Source organism: Schistocerca nitens, chromosome 1, assembly GCF_023898315.1.
Source record: "Schistocerca nitens isolate TAMUIC-IGC-003100 chromosome 1, iqSchNite1.1, whole genome shotgun sequence".
Lineage (NCBI taxonomy): Eukaryota > Metazoa > Arthropoda > Insecta > Orthoptera > Acrididae > Schistocerca > Schistocerca nitens.
The window spans coordinates 597,396,766-597,416,247 of NC_064614.1; the positions used below are offsets into that span (position 1 = coordinate 597,396,766).

The window sequence follows — 19,482 nt, forward strand, 5'->3', positions numbered from 1 at the left end:
CAAATAATTGCCGAGATGGTTGACAACTATTGGGATATCTTCGTACAAGAACGAACTGCATTCTTTCTAGACTCTCCACTGGTACATCTTATAGACCACCCACGACGTACTTCTTGAACTATCGCACACTAAATGACCAGCAAGTTGTAACGCACTGAAGGACCACAGGAGCACGCTGTGAGTAACATCGTTCCTAGAAACTACGCCTGTTGAATAGCACAAACAGATGTCGATGTGGAAACTTTTCAAAATACGATATCTCGTGAACGGCTCGGACTACATTCTTGCTACTAACACCACTGACGTTCTAATTTACTCTAGTTTTAATCTGTTAAAGTCAGTAGTCATTGTTCCATTTGAAAATGCGCTTGCACAAAAATAAATTTTCTTTATAAGCCATGTTACAATCTATTTATTGGCTAACAGTACGAGGAGCTGACTATCAATCCATACTGTGAAGACCGCACATCAATAGCACTTTCCATTTACACAATGTTTGCGGTGCAAGTTTCAGGTGATTCATCCTCTATATTCACACCGTTCGTTTTATAATCATTAATTTTGTTCAATAAATGATGAACCATTCACATTAATTTAATTTCAAACATGATACACCATTAATTTCACAGGCTGTCTTTTGTAACTCATTGTCTAGTAATTATTTTAATTGTTTCTCTCGACCCAACAAGGGAAGTGCAATAAATTTTCTCCATCGAGTTTCCTTCACCGCGTTTCATCGTTTTGCATGTCCGCCCCCTCGGTAGCTTAGTGATCAGCGCGACAGAATGTCACTCCTAAGGGCCCGGGTTCAATTTCCGGCTGGGTCGGAGATTTTCTCCTCTCAGGAACTGGGTGTTGTGTTGTCCTAATCATCATCAATTCATGCCCATCGATGCGCAAGTCGCCGTAGTGGCGTCAAATCGAAAGACTTGCACCTGGCGAATGGTCTACCCGACGGGAGGCCCTAGTCACACGACATTTGCATCGTTTTGCATGTCGATGAGTTCGAGCTGAACCAGTTATGGTGCAATTTCAGACAAATGGCAAAATGGTAGCTAGATAAATGTAACACCAACCTTACCCTGAGTCTTGAAAGTCTATAACAAGTTACTCATTTTTACGTGACATGACTGACAGTTAGCTTTTCAGACATTTGTTCTTATTAGTAAACTGGACGTCATTTCCCGACGTTAGATGGGTTTCAAATAGATTTAACTTAGACCGAAGAATGGAAAGGAGAGAACATTAGAATTTAGTGTCCCGTCGACAGAACGAACATTAGAGACGAAGCAGAAGCTAGGATTACGAAAAGACTGGGAAGGAAATCGGGAGTGCTCTCTCGAAAGCAACCATCCCGGCATTTTCCTGGAGTGATTTAGGGAAATCACGTAAAATTTAGTGAAATCAGGTAAAACCTAAGTCGGAATGGCCGTCCTGAATATGAGTCCAATGTGCTGACCACTGTGCCGCATCGCTAGATACACTGAAGAACATTAGAATGACCAGACGCTGAGTAAACGAGTTGCATATTTAACGTACTTACATGATTAGTACTGCCCGTGAGGAATTTTAGTGCACGTAATTAATCCGGATTTTTTAAATTTAGAGGTATTTACTTCCTTTTTTGTTATGAAAATTTCCGTTAAATCAATTACATTCCTCTCCTACGGTTCAACGAAACCAGGGCATCTTATTTGTTCGTAAGAAACCAAATCATCGTATTTCCTATCAGCATCTACAAGAAACATTTTGAACTTTCTGTGTTTGACACCATGAAATTTCACGGAATTAATTGTTGAAAGCACATGAGACGATGAAAACATAAGTTCTATGGGTGCTAAGTCTCCTGGTTGATTACACAATGCAGTTGTATCACATAGTCACTGAGCGCTCTTAAGTGCTGTTTCGACAATCATACCGGTCCAGAAATAATTCGTGCCGCGGGGACAGGCCGGTGGCAGATGAGTTTTAGGCCACACGTGGTCCGCGGGTTGCCATCTGCACACCCCTACTGTACATTGTTGCTGCGCCAGCCGTGGGCGCGTTAGAAGCCACGTGACGTATTCAAAGATGGCAGGCCGACTGCCACGAGCCCCGCTACAACCCGTCACTGTGGAAGCCCAATTCTGCTGCCGAAGGCGTGACCTGGCTGCAGTCGTCCATCCCTGCAAATCGGTCAAAAATTTGCGAACATTTAAGCACCTGACATGGTTGAGTATGCAGAAAAGACTTTGCTAAAAACTCTTGTTATTTAATGGCAATCCATGTTGTGTGGTAGAGTATTTCGCTAGCTTTAGTGCACGGAAATCGGATTTTTGTAATTTTTTATGTCTGGAGTATGTTAAGTTGAGAACTCAAATATCACTATCCAAAAGCAGTTCGTAAATACTGATTATTCGTAAAAGACCCACTGATGCAGCCCGCCAAACCGAGGCTGCAGCCGCGTTATTTAGCTGTGTCAGTCCATACCAGGTGACTTCGTCAGTAGCCTAATCACCGTGGACCAGTACTGTGTTTAGCACCATGGCACTGTGATAAAGGAGCATGCGACAAGCACATGTGGCTGTATCACCGCCTAAAAAGCCGAAGATCCAACGGTCATCGGGCAAGGTGATGCATATGTGTCTCTTGGGACTGTCACTGTGAGGTGCTAACAGATAATGATCGCAGTGAACAAACTGTCACAGCAGCATACTAAAGTGTGAATGTCGTGTGACTAGGGCCTCCCGTCGGGTAGACCGTTCGCCGGATGCAAGTCTTTCGATTTGACGCCACTTCGGTGACTTGCGCGTCGAAGCAGCATACTATATTACCCTGACAAGCCACTCATTGACTTCTGCCTCTCACCTCGGATAAAGACACCATTACGTGGCAGGCATTTGCAGAACTACGACGACGTCTTTTTCCAGGTTCGACGTTCCCTGCACACCCAAAATGCAGACATCTACAACGAAGGCCTGTCATTGGGAAAGATGTACCACAATTACGGGTGAATATATAGATATGGGCTAGTACCAGCACCAGACTTCAAAATCGCAGCTCGATTCTTTTCGAGGCGCTAATTAAAACAGTACGACTGGTCGTAGAAGCAGCCGTGCAGAGCGGCCTCGCCTACCCTCGCTGTGGCCAGAGAGCGGCAAGTGTGACGTGTGACGGCTGGCCGCTGCACGTTGTTCGCCACACCTTCGCGTGGGCACAGCTGCCCAACCCGGCGACCTCTACCTGCGGACACCGTTATCACCACCGGCCAGAAAGGGTAGTAGTTATGTAAATGAGGCACTAGCCCACGACTGTTTCACCATTACCTAACACTCACACCTATTAGCTGTATTACCTGTTTGCGGTAATAGATGTTGCTAATAACTCAACACGTCGCGAGACTACCTGTTCAAGTTCCCAGTGCTCGAGGCTTCATTTCCTACCACTGCCACTGCACAGCAGCGTTCTTACGCTGATGAAGATCATTTTTGCAGAGTCGTACTTGTAACAGTATCAAGATCATTTTGGGTTCCGGAGAAATGCTGGACCGTGCGAGGCAATACTGGACCCTAGACTTTTCTTGGAAGATATATTGACGGGAGGTAAACGTACGTTTATGGTTTTTGTAGTTTTTACACTGTTGGCTTTGCAATTAAAAAGGTAGCAGGTTTAAAATTACGCGAGCGAAAGGCTATCTATAGCTTGTTATAAGAGTCGGAGGACATGGAAGGGAAGCAGTAGCTGGAAAGGGGTGGGAGGACTGTAGACTATCCTCGATGCTATTCATTCTGTGCGTAGGGCGATATCTAAAGGAAATCAAGTAAGAATTTGTATAGGGCATTAATGTTCATGGAGAAGAAGAAAAGGAAAGGAAGGAATATTGAGTTTAACGTCCCGTCGACATCGAGTTCATTAGAGACGGAGCACAAGCTCGGATTCTGTCAAGTATGGGAAACGAAATCGGCCGTGCCCTTGCAAAGGAACCATCCCGGCATTTGCGTGGAGCGATTCAGGGAAATCACGGAAAACCTAAAACTCGATGACCAGAAGCGGGTTTGAACCGTCGTCCTCCCGAATGCGAGTCCAGTGTGCTAACCAGTGCGCCTCCTCGTTTGGTAAAGAAAGAAGAAATTACAACATGGAGTTTTGTCGATGACTTTGTAGTTCTGTTAGAAATGACGGAGGACTTGGAAGAATAGTTTAACGTTGTGAATTGTGTAAACAAAAATAAAACGAGTGTAATGGGATGTAGTTCAGTCAAATCAGACGATGTAGATCGAATTAGCTGTCGAAAAGAGGCACTAGGAGTAGTATACAGATTTTGCTATTTGGGCAACAAAATAACTGTTGATGGACGAAGCAGAGAAGATATAAAAAGCAGAATGGCAGCAGTGAGAAAAGAGTTTCGGATATAGGGAAATTTATTGATATTTAACATGAATTTAAGTAATAGGAAGTCTATTCTGAAGGTATTTGTCTGACGTGTAGCCTTTTACAGAAGTCAGAGGTGAATGGTATGCAGTTCAGAGAAGAAACGAATAAAATCTTTCGAAATGAGGCGCTGCAGAAGAATACAGAAGACTAGACAGAAGGATCCGATAACTAAAGAGGAGGTGTTGGATCGAACTGGGCAAAAAAGAATTTTATACCACAGATTGACATAAAGAAGTGGTTGGTTGGTATCACACGCCCTGAGGCACCAAGGAGTCTTATATTTGGTACCAGAGGAGACAGTGTGGGGTGAAAGGCATAGAGAGAGTAGTTATACGAGATTATCATCGTAGACTAGCGTGGTGAGCCCCGTCAGATGAGTCTTCGGACTGAAAACCGCGAAACCAACAACTTAAAACAGATACGAGCATGATCAGGACGAACCCTGTGTCATAGGGAACTTGAAAAGCAACCTTGCTTGTAGTCGCTGTAAAATACGTTGGATAGCAGGCACGTCTCGCGTATTCGCAAACATCACGGTCTGACCTTATGCTGACTGCATTCTTCTTCTTTCCAGTAAGTTGTATGGCTAAAGTCTTCACGAGTATCGTGATGGCTTCTAGCTTTAACCTTTTCGATGTAGCCTAGTTACATGAAGTCTGTAAAAGTATTCGTTACCGATGACACACTCTTTTAACCACCACACTGTTCATTCAAATTTCGAAGCGACAATCTGTATTCCGATTTTGGACAAATATTTCTACATCTATATACACTTATAAGGCGAAACATTATGACCACTTCCCACCGCGAGAATGAATATTGCCTGGTGGCGTTGCAGACACATGATGTCTTTCCTTTCCTTAAGGAAAGTACTTAAGCGGAGCAAAGACGAATGGGGAATCAGTCTAGCTACGATACGGGACACAAATGAGTAAATCGTTCTACAAAGGGTAGATTATCGGAAACTGGAAACGAGCATCTCGCAAATGGCGAAGCTATTCGGCTGCCCGCTTGCTACTGTCTACACAAAGTAGGCGACAAGATGTTGGGTATCTATTACTGACAACAGAACGTGGAGACTGAAGTCTTGCCTGCTTTGTAAAGCAAGATCTGTAGCATGTCTGATGACAGAGTAGAGTACCAGTGCAGACACAAGTGTTGCGTACCAAACACTTCAGTGCATATTCTTGAACATCGATACTTGGATACGCTGTCATCCACGTGAACCGCTGCACGAAACATCCACTGCGCCGCTGACGTACGGTGGAGAGGGCAGTTTTGTTTTATGGTCTCTATTCAGATTTATAGAGGTAATTGAAGGCACCAAGGTAGCTATGGACTACGTGAACATTATTACGGACCACCTACATGCCTTCATGTTTAATGTGTTCGCTGATAGCGATGGCATCTTCCAACAGGACAACTGTCCGTGTCGCAACGTCAGAGTCGAGCGACAGGGGTGGAAGGAACATGACAGCGAACTCAAGCTGATGTTTCGGCCTCCAAATTCGCATGATCTGAACCCGATGGAACTCATGTGGGACGCCATCGTGCTCCACCTCCGCGCCCACAGGCTAACAGCCTGTAATTTACGGGAACTGCATGACCCGCGAGTAGTCGTCTGGTGGCACATAGCTCCAAAAACTACCAAGAACTCGTAGAATCCGTGACAAACAGAATAGCAGCTGTGTTGCGTTACAAACGTGGACCAACACGTTATTAAGTAGGTAATCATAATCTTTTGGCTCATCGGTGTATATTCTCCACAACTTTATGACAGAATATGGTGGAGCTTACTTCGTAAGAGAATATAAATACATATAACCCAGACCAGTGAGTTACTGTTTTTTTTTTTTAAATATATACACTAGTTTTGGAGCCCTTTAAGGCTCGTCTTCAGATGGTTCATGCAGAAGTTGCATGGTTTTTCGAGGTTTGATGTTGGGTGCTGACTCCGTTAGTTACGTGGCAAATTCTACCGAAAAAAGAGATTTCCTTTATTTATTGTGGCATTATGAGCAGTATGGTTGTTAATATCAACATGACAGTTTCCATTTTCATTGCCTATTCGGCACAAAATAACAGTTGATAAAAAAGAGATCTATTTATATGGGAAGGACAAGGGAAAAATGGTTCTGTATCGCGGTAATAGCGCCAAAAGTAGGAGAAATAAAGCACTAAAAAAGAAGTGTATTCAATTAAGAAACTACTGCTATTATTGCACTGTATATGCGTATCTTTCTTTTGCACTGCATTAGAATGAATACGTTCTGAATGATCTACTTATGAAACCCTTACCTTAAGTCACAACCTCGACATCAATCTCGACTTAAGTCTTTAGATTCTCTCCTCAGCACCTGCTTTCCATTTAAAATCATCTCACAACTAAAGAAAAATATAGTCGTGTGGCACTGATTTCCGGCAGACCCCGAGGGGATGGGTCAGCCGTCTAGTAGGAAAAGTTATTCTTTCCTTCGCGCAGTGGACCTATTCTCGCAGTGTGTAGGCAACTTTTACGGATGTAAGTACGATGATGATAGAAGGTATAGGATAAAACCTGGTGCCAGGACACAGCTTACTGCTATTGAATAACACCAAGATCAACGCCAGGCTTAAGTTCCGCATCCGACGGATGGATCCCTGTCAACAGTCACATGCTGTCATTCAACGACAGACTGGAGACACATTTGAAATTTAATCCAGGACACTGGCGCGATGTCTGATGATCAGGAACTTTGAGCCCCGTTTCTCCTCCATTTGCCAGGCAAATAGTGATGCTGGAAATTTCTGCTACCCTCCAGGATTCGAATGGTGTACCTCCGAGACGAGCGCCACCGATACTTGAGCGTTGGCTGCGTCGGATACGGAGGCGTGCATCTAGGAAGTAGTATTCCAGTGCAGGACAGCAACTGGTGAAGCAATTAATAGACTAGCGATGCATCCCAACAGTACTGCACCTTGAAGTTGCACACTATAAATTTTTCCCTACGTGTATTTCAGAGATTTATATTTTCAGATAGTGACTGTTTTCTAAGGCACTAGGAAGTGACAGAAACAACGCTTCTGTTAAGGAACATCATTGGCCTTGCATAATTGTGTTCAAGAAGTCGGAGTTTCTCTGGCAGTATTTTCCCTAAAGTCTCTCAAAACCGTATTTCGTGTCAGAGTACCAAGATCACATATCATCCTTGACTGAAGCTTTCCGTTCGTTGAAACGGAATTAAACTGAGAACTGATGTAAAACCTTCAACTTATAAACTTTCATTTTTTTTATCGTATACATAATATGTGACATTTCCCGCATCAGCAGGCACGTATGTCGCAATATGAGAGCACGGTGCGCCCAGCACGCCAACCACCCGGGACTGGAGTCTGTTTCGGTCTAATTCTCACAAGGACTCTGTATCCAGTAGTTCAGAATTCACACCATTGGGCACGTTTCTATATTTGGAAAACGGAACTGATTGACATTTCATGTGTACCTCATACGTAAACAAAACAGATTCACATCATGTAATTTTCACGGTTGCGGTATATGAACAGAAACCTGATGTCCTCATGCCATATGGATCTTGCAACCTCACAACGAAAAGGCACGCGGTGTCGGTCACACGATGTTCTTAACGACCATGAAATATCACTACAGTTCGTTGTATTTACAGATAGAAGATAAGGTCGATTTTGATTAAATAATGAAGATAATTCTGTGAACTTTTTTTCCTTTATTGTATTTGCAGTTCCCTGTCAGGGGCGAGGTAGCAGCAGCATAGGCGCTGCTCTTCAGACAAGAGACATTACAAGTAGTCAGCAAGAGATTTAAACAATATAAAGAAGAAAACATGGCAGAACACAGAAAAAAGGCGGAACATAGGAGAAGAAAGCATACGAAAAGCGGCGACTGTAAAACTGAGATAAAAGTCTAAAAAAGTGTTTTACACAAAAAACACACACTGTAACTATTAAAAGGCACCAGGAAAAGTACGGCCAACGCATAAAAAGTCGCAGAACGATTAAAACAGCCACGTGACGGACGGCGTAGCATGGAACAATCATAGACTATACAGGGTGGTCCAAAAAAATGTATCCATTGTTTAAAAGTCCATAACTTGCAAACTAATTGACGGAGTTGTCTCATTTTTGGTGAAAGTGTAGCTTAAGTCCAACTTAAAGATATCACTGTAGGTGTTAGAAATGGTCACCATTAACATCCACACACAAACGATGCCGCCGAACTGCAGCACGAACTACTGACTGCAACGTGTTCAGTTGGATATATGCACATGAATGTACGATGGATTCTCGAAGCTCATCCAATGTGCGTGGTTTTTGTCGATAAACGACGTCCTTTAGTGTTCCCCACAGGTAAAAGTCCAGAGGAGTTAGGTCTGGGGAACGTGGTGGATACTCCACAGCACCTCTACGGCCTATCCATCTTCCTGGTAGATTTTCGTCGAGATACGCACTAACATGATTTTGGTAGTGGGCTGGGGCACCACCATCTTGTTGAAAGTAAACTCTTCCGTCTCCATAAAGGTCTCGGATGGCAGGTAAAATGGATGTCTGAAGCTTCTGAAGGTACACCTCACCGGTAACTGGGCCGTCAAAGAAACATTGCCCAATCAAGCTCCGGTAAGACAACCCACACCAAGTTCACTTCTTTGTCTACAGGGACGTTCGGATTTTCGGCGGCCCAGTAGATGCAGTTGTGGTTATTTACTGTATCATTGAGTTTGAACTGTTCCTCATCAGACCACACAATCATCTCTGCAAACTCTTCATCGTTGCGCACCATGTTAGTAAACTACTCGCAGTACTCCATTCTACGATATGGGCCGTCCTCATTCATTGCGTGTAGCTATCGTGAGATGTAGCCCTACCACTTTGCTGTCTTCAAAATTCGCCGAACACTTGAGCGACTCACTCCAGTTTCACGGGCACACTGACTCACAGCCTTCTGTGGTGAGTGAGTGAATTGTTGTAACACACGACGGGAATCGTTAAACGTGTCGGTGGCTTTATTTGATACTCATTTCGCCATTGCCGTTGAACCTCATTAATGTTTTCGTACCTAAAATACCACTTCAAAACTGACTTCCTTTCATCGAATGTAATCCTTGCGCCAACCATGTTTACTCGAGTAACTAGGTGCAACAAAGAAGAAAACACTGACTATCTGGCGACTGTCATCTGACAAAACAAAACAACGCAATACAACGCTTGTGTGGCGATTGCTGGAACTACAAACTATTACACTATCAAAGATGAGACAACTCTGTCAATTAGTTTGCCAGTTATGGACTTTTAAACAGTGGATACATTTTTTTGGCCCCTCTGTATATAGGTCTGTGAACTTTCCATTTCTTAGTTTATATGTATTTGCCTTAATGCTTCGTTCATGAGAGAGAAACTTACTATACACCACAGGAATGACTGGCCTTGGGATCCACAAAGTGGCTTATCGACTGCGTCTAGTATAAAACTGCAGTTTGACAATTCGGTGCATCTCGTTCACATTCACATACACTAAAGCGGCTATAAAGTTTTCCCCTGCACATCTCACTAATGTCAAGTAATGGACAGAACATTTTGTAGAACATAAATCGCCACTATGCGGCATTTCGTGTAAGGAGCGCCGATCAACAGATGTCGCCTGCAACGACTAGTTTGTTGCGTTCACTTTTGTGGTCTCCAGTGTCTCTTGGTTTTATATAACTCAACTTTATTCTCTCATGACATTCCAGACAAGTATTTCTGGCCGATCATATGTGGACTCTCAGATTCTGAGGAAAAATATAGAATTCACTTTGTTCTCGTCTCGTTTCTTGAGCTGTAGTCAGTATTAAAGCGACAACACAGATTATGCAACAAAGTATCCAGATACACCGAATATCTCTCCCCACAAACATAATCAAGCCAACACTGTATTGCGAAACACAAACGGGTGAAATTATCTGCCCATCGCAGCACAGCCAGTATTTTTCTGAAGTCTGTAAGGGCTGTTCCACATGTGTGTGGTTCCATTCGTTTCGGTTCGGTTTCGGTTCTTTTAACATCGCTGCCGACAAGTGTGAAGCGGTGCTGCGATTTCTATTCGATGTCTAATACAAAAAGTATAGCACCGAATACTCTCTCGACACATACAAGTTTCTCAGGCTTGAATAAGTTGCAAACTCGTGTCCAGGAAACAGAAAGCAATCAAGACATTCACTCTCGCACGGTTCAGTTTCTGTTTTAACCTCATAGCGAGTGAATCTCTTTTAAAACTATCTCTTATTATTATTTTTTGAAGACTGTTGTCACAGTTTTTTCTGATAAAATGAGCGGTTTACCAGACGTTGAAGTGGATTGGTTGATTTCAGTGCAATCTAAACCAGTGCTGTAGTATAAAACTTATGAAAAATATAACGATAAATTTAAAACGCAGGAAGCATGAAAAGACGTTTGTGTCGAAATTTTCAACGATATTGAAGAATTTGGCGTCATAAAAAATGGAATTGGGTAAGTATTGAAAAATTCATTCATGTCGAATAAGAGACGTAGTACATTAGGACAATTGATAAATTCGCCGCGATTTTACAGAAATGTAAAAGGAAAACATTTGAAAACTAAGAAAATAACCAATGACATTTATTTAAAATACGTATCAAATTATAATACAGTGCATCATTTTTGTGATAAGTGTTAAGGTAAATCGGATTTTGGAAAATTGCCGACTCACTGAACCAACTTCAGTCATGAAGTATTCTTTCAACATATCTCTTACATTTTTGGCTGTGGTAGTTGTCTGATTTCTCCTCATTTCACTGGAGTGGACCTCTTCAAAGCCGGAGATTGACAACCTGTTTTCCATTGCAAAACCACCTTGGTCTCGTGCGAAATAGTGCAGTACTACACAACCTTTCACTGTATCCGTAACACAGTCGGATCCAAGCAAATTGCGCGATGGAACATTCTCCGTTTGTTGCTAAAAAATGGTTCAAATCGCTCTGAGCACTAAGGGACTTAACTTCTGAGGTCATCAGTCCCATAGAACTTAGAACTACTTAAACCTAACTAACCTAAGGACAGCACACAAATCCATGCCCGAGGCAGGATTCGAACCCGCGACCGTAGCGGTCGCGCGATTCCAGCCTGTAGCGCCTAGAACCGCTCGGCCACCCCGGCCGGCTTGTTGCTAAGTATAGCAAAAGTACATTTCTCATACCTCGGAGCTCTGCAAGCACTATATCTGTAGATCCTTTCTCCACTGTCGAACTATGTCCACTGTATGGTTTGAGCAGATGTTTATGTAAGCCAAAAGCATCATCTCCGACGAGGTAGTGAGGGATTTTGAGGTTATGTGTGCCTGGAAAGCACTAGTCCTCAACTGGATCCATGGTGCCGTTAATAAACGATCCCCACGGTTCACAGGTTTGATAAACTACAGATTCGCAGTCCTTCCCGTAGACTCCAATACTAACGTAAGGAAGTCGGTATACCACATAGGATAATGCCAACGGAACTATAGTGGAACATCCTTTACAGTTTATGTGCATCGAGTTGAGAGGGTGGACAATCCTTGCGTTTCCCATCAACGGCTCCCAAGCAATTCCCTGTATTTTGGTGAGGAATACAGTTGTTTAGCTTCCCGTTTAATTCCTCAAATGGTTTCGTTGACATTAAGAAGTAATTTAAAAAATTACTTCGTGCTCTTGTAGATATAGAGAAATAACCTAGCAAAAGCTTGACATACCTTCATGAGTACTAACGAGCCTGTGCACGGAAGAAAACACAAAACCGAATGAAACCGCATACGTGTGGAAACAGGTCAAAGTTAACTGTAGTACCACGATACGCCTGACATATAGACTGTCTGCACATCTCATTTGGTGTGCAGTTTGCCGCACCAGCAGTGCCGAGGCGCGGCCGGCGGTTCCATCAGCGGCCGTAACCGCTGCGAATAAACGGCTTGTGGGTGGGCTCAGGGCTCTGGTCTCTGAGTTGGCGGTCAGCCTGCCCCGACCCTTCACTGCTTTGGCTTGGCGCCCGGCCAGCGCCGCCTCCGCCATGGTGAGGCTGGTGTTCGCGACCGTGGAGAGGCACGCAGCAGATGTGACGATACCCCACGAATTGGGTGACTCAAAAGATGCCTGCTACTGGCTGTCATAGCTGGGCGACGTTGAACAAACATTTATCTTAGCTAATCGTCAATCTGTTACTAAAAAAGTTAACTTCGTTAAACTTTAAAGAGTTATTTTAAGGGTGATTTACCGGAAATTAAATTTAATACACTGGTGTCACAAATTAAAGCAACAATCTGCTGTTTCCACGTCCTGTGTCTAATTCACGGTATAATCATTCAAACCGTCAACAGATGTCTTCTGCAAGGAAGATGGCATTCCGATCAACAGACAACCACGCCAGCAATGACGTCAGGGGACCTATCAAGCGGTGTAATGTTTGCAGAGTAGTCCTGTATCCACATTCGCTGTCTACAGTCACACACGGTGCAATATGGCACAGAGAAGACGCCTACATACTCTCTGCTGTGGGGGGCCATAGGAGGAATGGAAGCAGGAGAATCGCTAACTCATGTGGCCCGATGGCTTACTGTGTATCAGTCTGTTTCATGGATGAGGTGACAATTAATAGAGACAGAAACTGTATCCCGCAGACCAGAACAGGGCCGACCACATCAGAAAGTGTGGACCTTTATTTGTTTGTAAGGGTACGACGGTACTGCCTTAGTACTGCACTGCGCCGGCCGCGGTGGTCTAGCGGTTCTAGGCGCGCAGTCCGGAACCGCGCGACTGCTACGGTCGCAGGTTCGAATCCTGCCTCGGGCATGCATGTGTGTGATGTCCTTAGGTTAGTTAGGTTTAAGTAGTTCTAAGTTCCATGGGACTGATGACCACAGATGTTAAGTCCCATAGTGCTCAGAACCAGTACTGCACTGCGACTGGCATCTGACCTCGCAGCATCCCCTGGACGTGTTGTATCGAGGCATACGGTGTAGAGAAGGCTGCAGCAGAACTGCCTTCATTGTTTTACACATGCTGTCTGTTTACCTCTGGCCTGTCTTCACGGAAGAGAACGTCTAGAGTGGAACCGTCAACGTGCCACCTGGACGGTCGAATGTTAGGCCAATGTTCTTGTCACAGATGAGTCCTGATTTGGTCTGGAGAGTGATTCTCAACGGATTCGCATCTATAGGACACGTGGAACACGATTTCGGGATCCAAACATTGTGGAAAGAGGCCGATATCTAGGAGGACCCAAAATGGTGGAGGCAGGCATTATGTTGATCCTTCGAACACCTCTTCATGAAATTGTACGGGTGAATAATGAGCATTTAACTGAGTTGAGATACCGTGAGGAGATCTTGGGATCTCATGCGCGGTTGTTGCGAGGTGCTGTGGGCCCAGACTTCGCACTGATAGATGATAATGCTCGACCTCAGAGCACTGGTGGTTGACGTTTCTTTGGGAACGGAAGATACTGCACGCATGGCGCTACCTGCATGCTCTCCCAATTTGAATCCTATAGAGCATGTCTGGGATGCATTCGGGAGACGGGCTGCATCACCTCGGCATCACCAACCACTCTCAAAGACTTGCGAGGTGCTCTGTAGGAAGAGTGGGCGTTATTGCTTTAACATTAGATTGATGACATCATACACAGCATGTCGCGTCGTTGTCAGGCACGTATTGGTGCCAGAGGTGGATACACCCACTACTGAGCACTAACCAGTTGTCAGACTGTCTGTGCAAATCAGTTAATTTGGGAAAAGACGAAGAACATTTTTGTCTACCGTTATGCTTGTTGCAGTTCATTACGTTCTGTATTCTTTACATTGTTCCTACTTTACTGTCACCTGTTTATACTGTTTTGTGGCAAAATAAACGCAGTCTTGCAAAATTTCCTTTTGTTGCTTTAATTTTTGACACCAGTGTAATTCATCGTTAACTGCTAACAGTAAACTTTATGTCGTCGGCGCAGTGAAGTGAGCAAGTGAATCAAACGTATTACCGTTGCTTAAGTAAAAATGTTTTGGTTGGGAAGTTTAGGTAAGACATATAAGATTAAAGCAATTTAACCGTTATTTTGTTATCAATGTTAAATCACAAGAGAATTAAAATATACGAAAATCATACATTACGTGAAATAAGGTGCATATTTCCCTTCACAACATCAAAATGATACACAAAAATAAGATAGTGCCTGAAATAAGATTCATATTGCCTTCATTAACATCAATATGTTAAATTTTTCATCCCAGAGCGAAGCTCGTAAAGGAAGCAAAATGTCTTTGCCCACGGAAAAAATTCGTGTGACTGCAACACTCGAGGCTATAGGGGTATTATATTTAATAAATTTACCAAAAGCCATTCCCCAACAAATACCGCATCATTCCGCATCATTGAATGAGAAATAAATTTACCAAAAGCCATTCCCCAACAAATACCGCATCATTGAATGAGTCTTTAGATTTCATGCCCAGCCACATTTTTACTAGATTCTGGGCTTTACTTTTTACAGATGTGTTACTACTAGGCTTCTCTTTACATTGAGTGACATCCGTAAAAAAATATTCCCCTTCTTCGTCGTTGTTGCTGCTTCCGCCACCGCCGTTCAGTGTATCTCTGGACTCTCGGCGGCTTCGTGCCTCAAAGCCTCTTCTACGGCTTTTTTCCGTTCGTTTCCTTACTGCTTCCACTCGAGTGATGTAACACATTTCCAGCCACATCAACCGGAACTTCGGATGAAAAGCCGCAGCAATTTGGCATTGTTAATTGTCTAGTATAGGTTCAGAGCTTTCTCCTATGCTACTTGGTAAGCATAATTAATTAATAACGAACTCAAAGGAAGTCAACGGAAGTTAAAAGAGTCCGTTAACGTTCTCTAAAATTAACTTAAAAGTTAATCAGTTACTCGAAGCGTTAACTTCGTTAATTAACGATTAACGGATTAACGGTCTTATGCCCAGCTATGCTGGCTGTGAGTTATTAGACCGCTAAGTGCCCGCGTTGAGATTCTGCAGATAACTTGACTCATCCAGTCTGAACAGCGGGAACGAAGCACTAACTGTGCGACGACGACAAATACGTTTCCGAACTACATATACACTGTTAGCAGGAATGAAAACTTTCTAGCAATAACACGTAATTGTGTTGTAAATCAGATTCTAATGTCAGCGTGTTGCATAAGAAGCAATCGAAACACTGTGAACGTTGGCCTAAGGCAAGTCCAGGGTCAAACCCTTCAACGCGCACATGAGACGTAAGTGTCACACAATAAATGTATCTTTTCACCTTATCTAATAACTCTACAAATTTTACAGACCCACTTTTTTATAGCTGGTATTTGGTGTAAATTATGACGTAACCCATGTTGTGAGTTTTGTTGCTATTTCCCCTACTTTCAGGCGAATGTTTTTCAAGTGTTGTACGCCTCTGAACTGTAATTTCTGGGACTTTGTGATAAAGCAATGTACTGAATATTGATGAAACAGATTATTATTATCTTGGAAATCATGGTGGCGCTCCGGTTGTATAAATATCGTTTAAAAAGGATTCTCATAGAATAGAAGCGTTTTTATAATTTCCAAGATGCATATTCGCAGCTATGATTGCCCTGATTATATAGTCTTTTCCAAATTATTATTGCTATATTACAATGCAACCATTTGTGACGAAAGTGTGGATAATGTCAAATTATATTTGCGTGGGGGGGGGGGGGGGAGGGTAGGGAGGAGGGGGAGGAGAGACATTACCAAACAGCAAACTGAGACCTACTCCCCCACCCGCCTCCCCACAATTGAACCATGGATCCACTGTTAATTCACTCCCCAGGTGATCCTAGGATTATTCCTGGCACATAACTTTCCTGTATATGAAAAAAGTTAAGTTGTGCCATGGCTCTGACTGCGCGTCAAATCGTAGGTGCTTCAGTCTGAGTGAGCCAGCTCTGAGATAGGGGAAAGACTAGGACAAACCACTTTCGTGAGAATTATTTCTGATTAAATATGGTGGATTTCGTATCAGCCTCGGGGTTAATCAATGTTTTACCAAAGTAAAGAGGTAGTACACCGTCAGAATCGAAGAAGGAGCACAACCGTAGTATTAACAGGCACTTTTGTTCACGCCAGAGACTATTGCAGCCAAATAAATGTCAGATGGACTCGGTAATGTTGTGCACATTCCACAGTGCCGGTGTTTCATGCGTGGAGATCGTGAAAACACCGACGCCCTCTTTGCTGAAACTGGGACTCCGTGAGTCTGCCGCAGCGCTCACTGTTTCGCAACAGCTTCAACATTGGCCTGAGCCGTTTCCAGGGCCAGTCACGACCACTAAAGGTGATCACACACGATGGAGCTTCACTGGGAATGAAACACCGCTAGAGAAAAAAGTTAACGTACAGTAGTAAAAATGTGCTGTAGAACGAACTAAATCGAATTCAAATATCCAGCATGAAATCCAACTCGTTGGAACCAAGTATTGGTATTGAAAGCTTTATAGACCTTCAGGTCGTTTCGAAAGAGGTGCGACATCTATTTTCCAGAACACTAGCTATTTGCGAACATTGCTTTTTGTTCTTCTTTTTGTAGTGTGTCTGTCTTATGGCAAGTTTCAACTGGAGGCTCTCCACCGTGTCCTGTTCCGAGCACCTTCCTTCATCCGTTTGTAACTTAGCCCTCTCCTAACTAGGCCCATGTTAGCAGTTCTCTTCCTACTTCTTTGTCTCATTCTTCCTACTGTTCCCACTCCACATCTTCTTTCCAGGAAGTTCCTGCGCATTATAAGTCCCAGTCGAGATTTTTTCCTCTTTATGATCTTCTTACTTCTCCTATTTTCTGCACTACTTCTTCATTATAAAGTCTATAAATCCACTTCACCTAAAGCATTCTTCTATAAAGCCACATTTCAAAACTTTCTAAATATATTTTTTCTTTCTTTTCAACTGTCCGTAGTTACTGATGTATAACACTACAATCTTCAGCTCCGTTGTACTTCATCCGTATGTTAGTACCCTCATATTCAGAAAAAACATAACACCTTGAACGACTAGACATAAGACGTTCACATTCACAACATACGTACATTAGTATGATCTGCAGAAATGATTAGCATTTCAGTCATCTCGATTCAGCCTACGTCCTGTTGCCTAGTAGGTACAGGTTCCGCCGTGAGTCCTGATAACTTGTTCCATGCTTGATGGCAACGACGCTTATAAGGCGCGAATAGCACCCATACTGCATTCACCTGGTTCCAAAGTTCGTCTTTGGCGGTTGGCATTGTGTCACCGCGGTACATCGTCTTTTCACCATATCCCACACATTTTCAGCTGGCGATAAGGCTAGTGATCTGGTGGCCCAGGGCAAAGGGCTGGCATCCTGTGGCACCGAGAAGGCATGTGGCTGTGCATTGTCTACCTGAAGAATGGCGTCTGGGGTGTTGTGCAGAAAGGGTATAGCTACGGGTCGCAGGATGTCATTCACGTATGTCACGCTGGTCACAGTGCCCTGGACACGCATCAACTGTGAGTTGTGGTTGCAGCCCATAGCACCCCACATCAGAAGGCCTTGTGCGAATTCAGTCATTGCGATGCTGCTCCCTATGTCACCGGCGAATCAAAAGGCGGCAATCGTATTCAAACAAACAGAACCTGGATTCCTTCGAAAATACTATCTGATGCCATTCCTGTCGCCAGTGACGTCGTTCCACATACAGTTGCCGCCTAACGTGTTTCTGCACATTCGTCGAAGGTAGGCGGAGAACTGGACGACGCGCACGTAACGCATGCCTTAATAAATGGCGACGGACTGTCGGCCCTGTTACGCTGTTCCCCTGTTGCACCAGATCAAAGGATAATGCAGATCTGTCCTGCAGAAACATTTCTGATGGACAAATATGACGCTGAGGTCGCTTATAACACGTAAGCTGTAAAGTAAACTCATCTCTGTGGCGTTAAAAATGATGTCACTACTTCATCTTCTACATAAAGCGCCATTAGACGACAGAACTGGAGGGCAAGAACTTAGCAGAGAACTCTCGTGGCCTTAAAGTTCACTTCTGAAATACAGGTTCTATCTCTCTTACAGTATCTTCACATTTAACTTTATGAGGCTAAACGGTAATCATTTCAGTTCTCTCACCAGCGGAGAATCCGTGGCGATCGGGAAGGTCTTCGGTAAGACAGTCAATCGCTCTGACCTTTTAGCCGAGAAATTGAGAATTACAATTTGTTCGGTCTATGATACTTGATTTCAAGATAAGATACAAAAAGGAAATATATATATATATATATATATATATTTGTTTCCTTTACGTCATCTCGTGGCCTAAGCACACGTCGTATTGGAAGCTACGCTACCACTGAATGAATCTGCATATTTCGTTTCACAACCATTGTGTGATTGCCCTTCAAACATAACGAACGTTTAAGAAGTAGTCAGTCGTACCACATATCGAAAGCACTCAATATCACGACAAAATTTCTTCGCGTATCTGTGGCGACATAGCAGTATAGCAAGTGACACTCGCCGAAATGAAAGCGTCACATCTGTACCGCATCTGTTGTACGACACATCCTTTGTGCTGGAATTCCGAGTGTCTCCAGAAGTTTCGTAACGTCCGGCACGTACATTGTTAAAGGGCGCCACCCACTGAAACTGGCTCCGCCTGCGCCAGCACGTGGCGGCAAGCGCCCTAGCTGTGTATGTCTTCCGTGGACGACAACGGCCCACGGCAGCCCGGATACAGACACGCGGAGCGTTGCTAATGGCGAGTGCTCCCCCCTTGCGTCACATCTGCTCGTCTGCTCTCATTAACATGCCTTACTCTTCACGGAGGATGCGGGCAGCAACCACTTGCAAGCTTTCACTCCAGAGCCAACGGTCGAAGAACGCAGCGGCACTTTTCATTGGAGGTGCCAGCGGACTTCCCCGTTCAGAACGAAGTGCAATCCTTCCGCGTTTCTTTTTGTCTGCTGACTCCAATGAAATACAGGGGTTGGACAAAAAAGTCGAAACACCGCGAGAAATGTATGATTGAGAAAAATGTGCAGATGCTAACCAAGCCTGCAGGATC

At 43.8% G+C, this 19,482-nt stretch overlaps 1 protein-coding gene across 1 annotated transcript in view; it reads left to right on the forward strand.

Annotated features, from left to right (window-relative positions):
• The window catches only part of LOC126256223 (sushi, von Willebrand factor type A, EGF and pentraxin domain-containing protein 1), a 559,276-nt gene that overhangs the window by 263,298 nt on the left and 276,496 nt on the right, over nt 1–19,482 (forward strand). The gene's annotated exons all lie outside the window — the stretch shown is intronic.